The sequence below is a fragment of the Hyperoodon ampullatus genome, assembly GCF_949752795.1.
Source record: "Hyperoodon ampullatus genome assembly, chromosome: 9".
NCBI classification, from domain to species: Eukaryota; Metazoa; Chordata; class Mammalia; order Artiodactyla; family Ziphiidae; genus Hyperoodon; species Hyperoodon ampullatus.
In genome coordinates, this window is record NC_136922.1 from 93233754 (window position 1) to 93249246 (window position 15493).

A 15493-nucleotide genomic window follows, 5' to 3' on the forward strand; every position below is an offset into this window, starting at 1 on the left:
TCTCTCTAAAGTGCATGGTGAAGACAGAGGGTGGCAGGTCTCAAAAGACAGGGAGATTGAGGGGACCACCTTAGGGTGATATCGCTTCAGGACCAGAAGTTAAAATGTAAGCCCCTATTCAGGGCAGAGGGCGGAATGCAGGTCTCTGTGTTTACAGAAAAGGACCTAAGGCTGGGGTGGTCCCAATTCTTAGACAATTTTAAAGCTGCCAGAGACTAAGCAAGAAAAGCAGGCTCATGAGGTTTTCGATTGAAATTCCTCCATTTCCCATCAAAGAGCTCTCCAAGCTGGCTCCCACCCCAAATTCAGTCTTATGCATCTCAAGAACATCCTCCCTTACCCTTGCAGAGGAATTCTACACATGGCCTGAGGTTCTAAATGGGAAAAGAGCGATTTGTATCCTAGAAATCGCACACGCTGAAAGACCAATATCTTACCAAGGTCCGTGGTAAGAAAAATCCAAAACACATGGGTTGGATTTTAGGTTTGTTGAGTGTAGCGTAACAGAATTTGGGTCAGAAAGGAGCGAATGAATCAGGAGAGGTTGAGAAAGTCGGGCCTGACACTGGTCTGCAAAGATAAGAAATCAGAGGAGCTGCTTTAGCAAAGCAAACATGACTGTTGCTGAGCAAAGGGAAGGGAGGAGATAAGAGCCTAGTAGAGAAAATGAGGACAGCAAGATAAAGGAAGAAAGCAGGGATCACCCACAGAGAGCTTGTGGTACCATCATGAATAATAGAAGTCCAATTTCTGAAGAGCTCCATCAAAAATGTCAGACAATGGTCTCAAGTTTAAACGGGAGTGCTGATTTGTGGATTAACTAAGTGGCTCCCTGAGCGGGAGAGGAGTGTTCCTCTCCGGGAGGGTCCACGTGTGCTCTGAGAATGACCTGAGCTAGAATCAGGCGGGCCTTTGTGATGCTGCAGCTCTGAGTCCTGAGTGGGTCTGAGCGGGGTGGGGGGGGCAGGAATCTGCGCTTACACTTGCTTCCCAGGTGCTTCCTTCTGTCGCTAAAGGCTTCACACTGCTCCACGGGAGTGCAAAAAGATTTTAATCTAAAACGGAACCAGAGGATTTGAAATGGAGAGTCTCACACATGTGCCCTCAGGCAAACGAAACATAAGAACTAAGAGATGGATTTCCAGTAAATGCCTGATTTACAGGAGACAGAAACTTATCCCTCAAACAATGAACATTCGCCAAGAATCTCTCCCCATCCTCAAACCGATGAACTTGCTGCTTGGATTCTGGCTGGACTCTCCCCTCTTTGCTCTCTTTGACCATAAGACCAGTTCGTCCGAAACTATCAACAGATTCGCCCATAGCTTACTATAGTTTGCGTGTCCCACAGTGCGCTTCCTCTGCCATTCCCATATAAACTCAATTTCTGGTCATTTGAGCTTGCTTCAGTTTACTTCTTTATTTAGGCTGACAGAGCAAGAGAGGGGGCACTAACTACCCCAGGCCTATCAAGGGGGAGTCTCAAGGAAAGCACCAGCCACTTCATTACCTACTTTACTTGCATTAGCTCTCTGCAGCCTGTCTCATAGGATGTAAACACTGTAGTAAGAACCCGCCATCTCTGACACTACACCTGCAGAGGCACCAAGTCCCCAGGGAGGCCCAGATGCTCATACAGAGGAACAAGGCTACAGACAGATAGTGAGATGGGGAGAGGAAGGCAGTGATGGCCAAATATATGGTGAATCCCATCATAACCCAGCGGAATCCAAGCTTTATTGGACTCTAGAAGACAGATGATCTCCCTGTACTGTTCACTGATCTCTGCAAATTCCACCCATTCGTGCAATTTGTAAAGGTGAGCAAGATGAACAGCAGGACCAAAACCCAAGGAAAGGCTGGGGAGAATCCAGAAGAGAACCCAGGATTGTATAGCCAGTAATCAAGGATCAAGTATGTCTGAGAGTTCAGCAAGTGTCCAGCCTTCCTCTGCTTCCCCGTCCCCTTCCCCTTCGCTTCTTCTTTCTTCTTCTCCTTCTCCTTCTTCCGCCCCTCAGTCCAATGTATATTCCATTTTGCTGAGCCATAAGGAAAGAACACTGGAAGCTTCTTCTTCTCCTCCTTCTCCTCCTTCTTTTTTCCTCTCTTTCTCTACACAGGAAGTCCCAGAAACACTGGATAGGTCTTCAGTAGTTGGAAGTGATCATATCAAGCTTGCCAGTAGCCTATATTCAGAAGCTCCCAGTACTGGGCAGCAAGGCCATGTACTTGCTTTATATAATCCCACAAAGAGCCATCACAGGCTATGCAGGCCTTTAATGAAGACAGTCTGATGACACAATATTTTTCTCCCTCACTTTCATCAAGGCAAATAATTAACAACATCCATTTTGGCCCTTCAATCCAAAGTATATGCCATTTTCTTGAGCCAAAGGAAAGAACACCGGAAGATTCTTATACGGTGAGACTTCGTCCCCCAGGCATTTTTTTCTCCACCTGAGTTCAAAGAACTCCTTTAGCATTTTTTCATTAGTACTTTTCTCTGGCTTTGAAAGATCCTGTATGGTGATTCTGAGTCACAGTTTTTATCACAAGAAAGCCAGATCTCTGGGGAGTCTGAATCTACAGGTTTCACTTTTGATTTCCTAACAGACACCACAACCTAAATTTAAGTGTTCTAGCAAAAAAAAAAAAAAACCAAATGGTGCCTAAGCACAAAGCCTTAGAACAGCTGAAGAATTCCTAAATCTTAGGTGAATGAGAAAAACACAAATCCTTCATTTTTTCATGAACAGCCACAGAGAGTTGTGATCAGAAAACAGAAAGAAGAGAGGAAATAAAATTCTGTTGTCACAGTAGAAACCACAGGAAAAATGAGTTTAATTCAGCAGAAGTTGGAGACTGACCACCAAAACCTGATTACTCTTGCTAATGAGGGCTGCCAGCAAATTGCTCAAAGAATCAAATTAGGATGCAAGGGATATATGTGTCTCTAGAAGAGCAATGTGGCTATAAGATAAGAGACATACTAACATTTAACCCTGGATAAGCCCTGCAATGAAATTACAGTCAAATCATACTCTCTCCCAGCCTGTGAATAGAAATGATTAAGTAAGGGCTTTTGTTGATTATTTATTCCTCATTGTGGACGCAAATTTAAGGCTGGATTTTTGTAACATTAATAGAAGAAAATTGTATATCTACCACACATAGAAACATTAATTGGGGGGAAATAAATAAGAAACATCAAAGTGGCTGCCAGTTTGTAACTGTAAATGGGCCTCACGAAAGGACATTACATAAGAAAGGGAACATATATATATGGAATCTAAGGGGAAAAAAAAGGTCATGAAGAACCTAGGGGTAAGAAGGGAATAAAGACACAGACCTACTAGAGAATGGACTTGAGGATATGGGGAGGGGGAAGGTAAGTTGTGACAAAGTGAGACAGTGGCATGGACATATATACACCACCAAATGTAAAATAGATAGCTAGTGGGAAGCTGCTGCATAGCACAGGGAGATCAGCACAGGGAGATCAGCTCGGTGCTTTGTGACCACCTAGAGGGGTGGGATAGGGAGGGTGGGAGGGAGGGAGACGAAAGAGGGAAGAGATATGGGAACATATGTATATGTATAACTGATTCACTTTGTTATAAAGCAGAAACTAACACACCATTGTAAAGCAATTATACTCCAATAAAGATGTTAAAAAAAGAAAGAGAACAGGAAAAATACATAGAGGTACTACAGGGGGTGGGATGTAACTTCTGATTATAGCTTTCCATTCTTCTAAATAAGGGGGTGGGAGAGGACTGTTTTTTTCCCAATAATTCATACACATATACACATTTTGTTCCAAAATAAGAAAGCAATTTCATTATTTCTCAGACCTCAAATAAAATTAGTATAAGTTATTTTTCTATTTGGATTCATCTTGGCTGCAAAAGACGACATTTAAGAGTCTGGTAGAATTTGATGCATGTTGGAGTGGTGGTTATGCTGCAATGTGTTCCAATAAAAAAATCAATGGGGTATCAACTTCCCGCTCTTTCCTCCTGCTCAGAATCCTCCCGAACCCACAGTCAGTAAAACCGTGAAATGCCAATGATTCCTTCTATTAATTTTACAACACTTTGTCAGGGAATGACTATAATGGCAAAAAAAAAGTCTTTGAAAAAGAGAAGCATGATAATAACGGTGAAATAGACATTGAAAGAAAATGTTCTAAAACGGAGTTTCAGGTGCACAAAGTCAAGTTAATGTCAATTACCTGCCATGAGAAACCTTGAACATATTTAAAGTACGAAAGCCATCATACATTTTAAATAGCATTCTATTATTACCTTCACTTCATTCAGTAAGACTATAAACTCTTAAAGGACAGGGCTCAATTCATCTACTAATCTTATTATGTTCTAGCCCAGGGGTAGACACAGCGTACATTCAATGAATGCTTTCTGAGTTAATGAGTGAACTTGACCAAGAAGCTAAGCAAAACAGCTTGTTGATTAGATCAAGGGCTGAGAAATCTGATTAGGATGATTTGAATTATATCCCAGGCCTTGCGTTTCAGTGATATTCTTTCCCGAGAGAGCCAGAAATCCCTCAAAGCAGCTCTTTAAAGATAAAGGCAAAGAGAGGTAGAATCCAGTGTTGAGAAGCCTGAAAGAACTCAAAACGGCTTTGTGATCAACATTAAAATGGAATCTTTTGCTACAACATTTGTAAAGGGCATATGATACTGTTAATATTTTGGTAATATATTTATCAAAAGAAACATGCAGCATGTACTCTTCATAAACAGAAGCTTTTCTTAATTTATGGGAAAACACATAAGTAAGTGGTTATTTAGCCAGGATACTCTCTAATTATCCATTTTGCAAATTTCCCTCAATTCAGTTTGGTTCTCCTCTTATTCCAGGTTGATGTGGCTCCCATAATCAATCCATCTCCATCTTGCCAACTCCCTCTCCCAGGGATGCTGCCTGTGGGAATAGAATGAGGACCCCGCCTGCTGGGAGGAGACACTCCAGTGAGTCAGGAGGTCCCCTAAGCCATGAAGTCTCGTAAAACAAGCAACTTTCACATTAAAGATTGGTGAACTCATCTCCTTGTTCTAGAAAAGGAACCAGCTGCCTCAAAAGTTACTCTGTACCTTGGTTTAACTCCCCAAGTACCTCAAGCAAGATCTTACTTATGGTGCATGGTGGTGTCTTTCCCCCGATTCATTGCCATTAACTTTGCCTATATTCAGAGCAGCCCACAATGCTTCTAGGCTGATCCAGACAAGCTGCCTGCCATGCTAACGAGAGTCTACTCAATAAAAAATTGTCTCACGCCCCACATAAATTCCAAATATCCCACCATAGATTTATGTAGAGGAACAAACCTTGTGTAATTTTTTGAGCCTAAATCTTAATTCATTTTACATATGAACACAGAGTAATTTTTGACAATCTTAACGTATATTGACATTTTCAGGAATATAATTACCATTGAAACAAAAGTTGGCTTTAGTTTCCTAAGGGTCAAAAGTCATTCAGAAAATCACCACTGGCGTTGACTCTTCAACATGTTATACCTGTATTACTCTACAGTTGTAGCTGTTACTTTCACAGTGATTCTCCAACAGCAGTGTTCAACCTCTGCCTGCAGTGGGGCTTGAGAATCAGTCGATTTAAAGGCCTTCCAGGTATTTCTAGCATGAATCATGGACTACATAGAACCACTGTTCTACATAGAACCACTGTTCTACATAGATGTACAAGCATCTGACCACTTCATTATGTCTGCTAATGTGACTAAGCCCTGGCATTTATATACTGAAATATATTTATTCATTCAACAGTGTACTTACTACTGAATGTCTATTTCATACCAAGCACTGTTCTAGATGTTTAAGATACATAAATGAATAAAGCATATATAAATTGCTGCCTTTGTGAAGCCTCTAGCAGGAAATACATTTTGCCAGGCACTGTTTCATTTTACATTTCTTATGTATCCCTCACAATGAGGTAGGTACATTTATGATCCCCTAATTTACAATTTAAAAAATTATAGCACAAAAAGGTTAAGCTACGTGTCCAAGATCACACAGATGGGAAGAGGTCCAAGTGAGATTTGAATCCAGGCATCTTACTCCAGATTATACATACTTAACCATTACACAACCCCACACTTGTATGAAATGGTGACAGCACATACTTACATAGCAAGAGAGACATATGATGTAATTAGCCTCTTACAATCCTAATTTTGTAACTGCCTCAATTATACGTGTCTGATCTCCACAAGAAGAACATAAGCTTCTAGATAGAGGCAAATTTGGGAGGCATTAGATCGCACAGGTTGAGAACACACCCTACCTTACCCATCACCAGCTATGTAGTCAAGTTGCTTGACCTCTCTTAGCCTCCATTTCCTTCTGTTTCAAATAAGAATAATACTATCCAACTCAGAGTGTAGCTAGGATCACTTTTTTTAAACGTGTGCAGGATGCCTGGCACATGGCATGCACAATAAATAATCACGGCTATTATTATTCTCTCAGACATACTGGCTGACCCCAAAGCTAGGTATGTGGGAAATCTCTGAATAAATATGTGCTTTTTATTCAATTGCTCTCAAATATTCCAGGTTCCCTGGACTCTTCTGTTCATTCAGTAAACATTTGACAAGCCTCCATTACGTGTCAGGCAGTTCAAAGGGGTTACTCAAACACGAGATCCTTCTCCCAGTCACGGTAAATAATTCCACGGTTGCCAAAGGAATCATTCTTCTTCCCCGACTTGCCTAACCGCCTAGAGAAAAATTAAGCAGCACCACACTCTCCCTTCAGACAAATTTACCAACATATTTTTTTAAAATGCAATCCAAATGACATTGGAATTATTTCATTATATTCATGTAAATGAGCGCAATACCAAAAAGGCATTTGTTTGTTTAATCTGTAAAGCAGACTGGTAAATGCCCCTGAGAACTTGTGAACCCACTGTTGGGATTTATTTCCCAATCCTAATTCATTATCAGCACATTCTTAAAGCAATGCTGGCATGGGGCTGGTGTGGGATGTGGCAATAAACCTCATTTTTAAATGAGGCAAGATTTCTTTTACTGGGATTCTCTCAGGAGCTAATGATATTCTTCTCCTTAAGGTATCAGTTGAGGGGAAAAGTAAGCCTTGGGAATGGAGAAGAAGTAATCAAACTGTTTGAGGTGAATTGTGTTCCCCCCACCAAAATTCATCTGATGAAGTCCTAATCCCCAGTGTACCAGAATGTGACCTTATTTGGCGATAAGGTCTTTACAGAGATGATCAAGTTAGAATGAGGGCCTTAGAGTGGGCCCCTAATCCAATATGACTGGCGTCCTTATGAAAGGGGAGATTTGGATAGACACGCACATAAGGAGAACGCCATGTGAAAATAAAGGCAGAGATCAGGGTGATGTGTCTACAAGCCAAGGAAAGCCAAGGATTGCCAGCAAACCACAGCATCTAGAGGAGAGAGGCCTGGACCACATTCTCCCTCCCAGCCTCAGAAGCCCCTCCCACAGGCCGGCACCTTGATCTTAAACCTCCAGCCTCCAGAACTGTGAGACAATAAATTTCTATTGGTAAGACACTCAGTATGTGGTACTTTGTTATGGCAACCCCAGCGAATAGACATCTTTAATAGCAAATACACACATTTCAAAGCTAGGCCCACAATTTGGATTTACTATGACAGGGTTTGGCTAACTTCAAAATGTTGACTTCTCCCTTCCAATTGCCCCTGTGAAACTTTGGGTACCTTCCTATCATAATTCTACCCTTCAGAAACTAATAATACTTAAACAGAAACACATTCTTATGGAAAAACCACTGTCAAAAACAACATTCTCACACAAATGGTGAGCATCCAACAAAGTTTTATTTAACTCATTAATGAGGTAAACAACAGGGGAGAAAAATGCAAAATCAAAGTGTGTATAAGAAATTGTGTATGACAAATTGACTATTTATTATAGAAAGGAAATGCCTAAATAGACTGCTAAATCTGCTGTAACAGTAGTTAACTTTCTGCAGGTTAATAAGACCTTAGCCCCTGTGGCATTAACTTTTCTTTGATCTATAAAATCATGACGCATCAGCTTTTCACAGGTTAACCTCTAACTTTATGGGGATATAAACTGCCAGCACCTCTATCAGTTGTGGATAATTAATCGACTCTACAGAGACAACAAAATTACAGTACCCAAGAGTATCAGGTAAGAGTCAGTTACTAAGAAACAAGGTTCTGCTTCTATTGCAGCAGGCTAATTAGAATATGCTCTAATAAAATAACGTTTTAAAAAATCAAACAAGACTCCTTCTTCCATCGTCAAAATTGGGGATAATTTCATTCTCACTACTCATGGGTCAAACTATTAATCAGAATTTGTTGTGCAGCTTCACATATGTCTGGAATATTCTGGAAAATCTCATAAAATACATGATCTTACTCTCCAGACAACAATAATAATAATCTATTGGGCACCTAGTATGCATTGGACATTATTTTAACCATTTTCTCTTAAGCTGGAAACCAATGTTATCAAGTTTACTGGACGGTTTGTGGGGGAGTGAGGGCAGCAGGACTGGCAAAATAAGAAGCTCAACTGTGACGTGATTCTAACAGAAACCTCAGTTGATCTCACATAAAGTTCTGGAGCCAGAATGGCCCTTCAGAGTTGTCCCAATTTCAGGCAGAGACAAGACTTTGAACCTCCACATCAACCAGTCTTTGGTTATGGGCAGCCCCCTGGAAGGGCATAACACGGGCAAGAGATTCTTTTATGCTGGGGCAATGCCTGGGAACCATCAGCAGCCAATACTCCTTGAAGCTGGAAAAATAAGCACCTTGGTCCTGAGAAGGCACATGGGTAGCCATCACGGCATCCACTAAACACCTCTAATACTCCTGACAAACTTACGAAATGGGTAATTTTATTATGTCCATTTTACTGATGGAACAACTGACATTAGAAAGGTTAAGGAACTTATATAAGCCATACAGCTCAGAAGTCATGAGGCCAAGACTGGAGCCCAGATGTCTGGTTCCAAAGGCTCCATCAATCTGCATTCCCTCTGAAAGGGAAAAGGAGGGAAGAGAAGGGAAGGCAAAGTAGGAGAGGGAGGGAAGGATGGACAAGATGGTACAAGGACTGGGCATGCAGTGGCTTGAAGTGACCCATGAAATGCTCTGGTGTGGTAGGCGGGGGCAGAAGGGCCTTTTAAGAACACAGTCTAATGTCCACTTGGAAGTTGTAATGCTGTCATGGAAGTACGTCCTTTACCTCTGCCGTATTTCCCACCCGCTCTTATATCTTCAGGGAAGTCTACTCCTGGCTTAAACGCAGTGAGGTTTTATGAATGTGGAAATTGAAGAAGGGGCTAAATTTTACATCTAGGTCAATGAATATAGAATCGACTGCCTACTGGGATAGAAAGATAATCCGAAATTGAACAAATTTAGAAAACGCATGAGACTGCGAACAGAAATAACCTTAAGAACATAAGCCCTTTGGGAATCCACAGAATTTAGGGGAAAGAATTTAGATTTCTAGAGGGTTGTTCCCAGTAAAACTAGCAACAGGAAACGCTTGTCTTTACAGCCCCCTCCCCATTTCCATGCTAGGACACTTCCCGACCTCCTTCAATTTCCCGTCACCCTGGCACCTTTACTGCTTCCACCGCAATCTTGTTCAACTGGTAATGCCACTGAACAGATAACCCAACAGTTTTGTCAACTGAAAACAGTTTAGGATATTTCCCTCATAAGGGTATGTACAGTCTCTAAAGAGACTCATGGAAATGCAAAAACCGTCGTGATCCAAAGAAATGGAGTCAAATGATATCCAAAGTAGTTAAAATAATTTTCCTAAGCTACAATCCAGAATATTGTAAATATAGATGGGGTGAGGGTGGGGTTAGAGGCAGAGACCTACTGCCTACTTTGAGAGCAGCCCTAGGCATGATGGCTAGGTTTACAGAGAAGCTCAAGAGCATGTGTCTTCTCCACTTGTATCAGTGAAAGAAGGGTCCTGGCAAAAAAAAGAACTCACCTCAGATGGTTCAGATGAAGAGACCTCCATAAAGGAATTACTTAAAAGTAAGGTTAGGGAATAAACCACTCCCTGATCTTGAGACTTACATTCCTGATCTTGAGACTTACAATAAAGCTAAAGAACCCAGGAACATGTGGTATTGAAGAAAAGAGATGTCAAAGCACCCAGAGACTAGAGAGCTGGTGAATGTTTGTCTTGGTGCAGTAAACCAGAATCAGTAACAAATCAATGTACATCTCAGCCTTCTCTTTAGCAGACAAAGGAAGTCCAGGCTCATCAATCTCTTCTCACATTTCTTATTTTTCAAACCTTTTAGTCACATTTGCAACTCTACCAGACTTTCTCTGAAATCAACTTGGCTGTCAGCTGTACCTCTGGGTCCAAGGTAGAGGGCAAAGTACCTTACTTAAGGGCAAATAGCTAGTTGGTGGTAGAGCTGGGAATAGAAATCAGGTCTCTTCACCTCAGCCCAACTTATCTACATTATCACTGTATGGCTTTCGTCCATCCCATCCAGCTTGGCCAGCAAGTGTACATGTTCTTTCCATTTTCCCTGCCCCCCTAGCAACTAACTCATCACTACCCAGATCCTCATGCTTCATATGCATCCTGCAGGGCTACTTACCAAAAACGAAATCATGACTAAAACTTTCAACAAGCTAGAAAGAGAAAACAAGTCTTCAACCTGATAAAAGGTATGTCTGAAAAATACACAAGTAACATCATACATACATAACATTTTCCCCCTAATACTGAAACAAAGTATGTCTATTCTCACCAGTTCTATTCAACATTGTACTAGAAGTCCTAGCCAGTATAGTAAAAGAGAAAAATAATTAAGAAAAAAATATATATATATATATTGGGAAGGAAAAAGTAAAACTTTTAATCTGCAGATGATATGATTGTGTAAAGTCATGTAAAATCATGTAAAATCCCAAGTAATATATCAGAATTAACATGTGAGTTTGCAGTCATAGTGTCCAGAAGCCATATACAAAAATCAACTGTATTTCTATACGTAAGCAATTACAAATTGAAAACTGAAATTTTTAAAATACCATCAAAAATGACATTCAAAAAAGTGAACTATGGGCTTCCCTGGTGGCGCAGTGGTTGAGAGTCCGCCTGCCAATGCCAGGGGACGCAGGTTCATGCCCCGGTCTGGGAAGATCCCACATGCCGTGGAGCGGCTGGGCCCGTGAGCCATGGCCGCTGGGCCTGTGCGTCCGGACCCTGTGCTCCGCAACAGGAGAGGCCACAACAGTGACAGGCCCACATACCGCAAAAAAAAAAAAAAAAAAAAAAAAGTGAACTATTAGGTATAAATCTAAGAGAATATGTATAAGACCTTATACTGAAAACTACAAAACTTCACTGAGAGAAATTAAAGAAGTTGTTAGTAAATATATAAATATTTGCATAATGAAAGACTCAATACTGTTAACATGTCACATCTTCCCAAAATGACACATGGATTCAACACAAACCCTGTCAAAACCCAGCTGATATTAAAATGTATATATTAGAAATGAAAATAATACATAAAGTAGTCAAAAATCTTGAAAAAGGAGAAAAAGTTGAAGGACTTGCTCTACCCAATTTAAAACTTACTATAAAGACAAATCAAGAGCATGTGACATCAAAGAAAGAATTGACAATTAGATCAATGGAAAAGAATAGAGATTCCAGAAATAGAGCCACACATGTATGACTTCAAAAGCGGCACTGAAACATATCAATGGGGAAAAGAGTATCCTTTTAACAAATGATCTTGAAAACAACGGTTATTCATACTGGAAAAAAATTTAATTTGATCCCTATCACACACTGTATACAAACAATGCTTTAAGAGGATTACAGATACAAACCTAGAAGGTAAAACTATTAAGTTTCTAGAAGAAAATATGACCTTGGAGTAGACAATGATTTTTTTTTTTTAGATAGGATGCAGAAAGTTCTAGCCATACAAGAAGTTGACAAACAGGAAATCATCAAAATTAAAAACTTCTACTTATCAAAAAAGGTATCAAAAGATACTTCTCACTCTGCATTCCCATTCCTGTGCCAACAGTGGAAAAGGCAGAATCAGAACCTCTGAAAAACTGCTCCTTCATAGAAGCAATGAGAACACTGGCTAAATTGTCAAATATCATTATTTTTCAGAACTCTGGAAATTACCAATTGATCAGATGAGGCTGGCAGCAGCACTGGCCTTGGCTAGCCACAGGGCAGGCTGAGCTCCTCATCTTGGACCAATGGTAGCTTCAGTCTGCTCCACTGACCAGGGCGTAGCCCACACTGCTCCCTCTGCATTAACCATCCCGACCAAGATTTTGTCTTCTCGCCCACCTGATGGCAGGATGGAAGTTGCATCAACCTGCAGTCTTCTAATGCCCAGGGTTTGTTGTTGTTGTTGTTTGCCTACAGCACACCCAGGATATATCACTGTGATGATACTAACAAGAATGCACTTGCTCCACCAAAAAAAAAAAAAATTAACTACCTGTTTCTGAGAGCCTGAGTGGGATCAATCTTTTAAAATTTTAGGGAACCAAGAACTTGCAGGGATCCCAACATTTGCCCCCATTTTGCCTGGCAGTCCCCCACCACGTCATCTCTTCACAATTTTGTTTCTTCTACTGGATGGCCTGGCAGCCAAGTCTATGAGCTAAGTGTATGGCCTAATGTGGGTTTTCTGCCAGGCCTTTGTGCAGACACCCCCAACTTGCAGGACTATTCTCTCTGAGCCCTCTCCCTTTCCCCCTAGTAGCAACTAGAGAATGAGAGAAGCAATGAAACTTTCTTCCCTTTCCCCCTAGTAGCAACTAGAGAAGGAGAGAAGCAATGAAACTTTCTTCACTAACATTGTACTCTGAACAAAGCAACATCTTCTCTTCTACCCTCCCTTTCTATCGATTTACAGGAATGGAGAGAAGGGCTGGGTAGAATAATTTTCTGAGCTTAGCCCTCCCAAGAGGTGTCTGATCTTAACCTCTGGCAGCTCTCCAAACTTAGAATGTGTGATCCTTGGTGTGCTCGTGGTCTTCAGCTTTGAGACTTGGCCATAAGTCCAAGGTAACCAGAAAAACCCCATTCAGTAAGGGGTTTTAAGAAAGGGGGAGGCGGTATATTTAGGAAAAATAAAGTGAGTTTCAGAATCAGACTCTTAGACATTCAGTATTTATATTCAATGCCTACTATGTACTACACAGAAGTACAATGAATTGCTGGTTGTAGAGAAGTAAACAAAATGCTCATGGTCCCTCCTCTTGTTGAGCTTATGACCCTGGTACAGAAAACAGATAATAAATAAGTAAATAAACACGTGAATTATTGCTGAGAGATACAACCGTTATGAAGGGACTAATAGGAATAAGTGGTGCAGGAGGGGAATGACGGTGATGAGGGAAGCTACCAGGAGGAGGTGACAGAAGTAGGATTTAAAGTAACCTGGAGTCGTAACCACCTGCTAAATATATGATCTACCTAGGACTTAATGTCGCTTAGACTCAATTTCTTCATCTGTAAAACAGGAAGACTAATTTACACTACATGGGGGTGTTGTGAAGATTTAATTAAGTAAGAATATTAAAGGCACCTTTTTCCTGTTACTTTCCTAGAACACAATAAAGGTTTTAAAAAAGCGTCTAAGGGCTTCCCTGGTGGCGCAGTGGTTGAGAGTCCGCCTGCCGATGCCAGGGGACACAGGTTTGTGCCCCGGTCCGGGAAGATCCCATATGCCGCGGAGCGGCTGGGCCCGTGAGCCATGGCCGCTGAGCCTGCGCGTCCGGAGCCTGTGCTCCGCAACGGGAGAGGCCACAACAGTGGGAGGACCGTGTACCGCAAAAAAAAAAAAAAAAAAAAAAAAAGGCATCTATTTTCATTAAACAGGATTCGCATTGTTAAGTGGAAACTGAACTGGACCAAAATAAAAATTAAAAAAAAAAACAGATTCAACACTTATTAACTTTATAACTCTGGGCAAGCCACGTAACAGTGCCAAGCTTTCTTTTCCTCAACTGTGAAAGTGAGAAGACAGTACCTTACAGAGTATATGAGGCTATAAACTACTTTATAAAATAAAAATATTTATTCGTAAAGCTCCAGTGTCCTTGATATGATAAAATAATGAACATTCACTCTTAAGCAGAGGTGGATTTATCATGAAACTAATGAAGCTTAAACTTTAAGGTGTCTCACTTGTATGTGCCACTGTGAGTCACAGAATTTTGCATGTGGGAGAGTTAGACAAGATGCAGTGAGGGAGTATTTACATGTAAACATTTCTGGTGTATTGTCTAAAGAGAACTCAGGGAAAAACAGGGGCTAAGTCTCAAAGACTCCATTCATGCATCTACAGGAAAAATATCTGTCTTGGATATTGGTACCAAGTGAAAGAAGGAAAAAAATCTTCCCTGAATATTTGGCTATAAGCTAGCTTTTACATAAGTTTGCTCCCTGGGCTGTCCCAAAGACTACCCAAATAATTAGTCTGAAGTAGGTATGGGTTAATAAATTTCCCTGAGTGTCTAAGAGTAAATACAAGTCCTCCCTAGAGAAACCAGTTTTAAACGAAGGTCTCAAAAGAATTCCAAGAAAGTACCAAGACACCTGAAATCTCTATCAGAAATCATGAACACAGGAGAATAAAAAGGACTCAATGAGTACAAGCCAGCAAAAACAACAGACTCTAGAATACTAAAATGGTCATAACTAGAATATAAAACAACTATGTTTGGTGTCCTTAAAGAAATAAAAAAAGGGATTAAAATTAAGATTAAAGAACAAGAGACTATAAATAAATAACTATATTTTTAAAGAATATAGATAACCTTTAATAAGGAAAACTAATTAAAAGCAAATAATAAATGGGTACATGGTATATAGAAGCAACAGAAAAGAAAAATTAGCAAACTATAATGCAGATCTAAAGAAATTACCCAGAATGCATAATAGAGATAGAAAATAGGAAAGGAAAGTTAACAGATGTAGAAAACAACGAGAAAGTAAATCCAACATATGTCTATTAGACTTTCAGAAAGAGAAGAGACAGAATTGGGCAGAGGCAAACTTAAAGACATATTAGAAAGTCATCAAAACACCCAAAAAAGAGGAGGTCTTTGTTCACGTGGTGGAAGACTTTTTAAAGACGTCAGTTCTCCCCTGAATGATCTATGGATTCATAAAATTCCAATCAAAATTCCCATAGGCTTTTGGGTGACCTGACAGACTAATTCTAAAATTTATATAGAAGAGCAAAGAACAAGAGTAGCCAAGGCTCCACAAAAAAAAAAAAAAATGGAAGTAGGTCTAGCATTAACAGATATCAAGACTTGTTATAAAATGTTAACAATTAATACAGTGTGGTATTAACCCAGGAATAGACAAGCTGAGCAATGAAACAAAAAAATGCGATTCAGTAACAGACCAAAAAACA

At 40.4% G+C, this 15493-nt stretch overlaps 1 protein-coding gene across 2 annotated transcripts in view; it reads right to left on the reverse strand.

The window, feature by feature from the left end:
• The window catches only part of DGKI (diacylglycerol kinase iota), a gene marked incomplete at both ends in the record, with an annotated part of 451691 nt that overhangs the window by 291933 nt on the left and 144265 nt on the right, over window positions 1-15493 (reverse strand). The gene's annotated exons all lie outside the window — the stretch shown is intronic.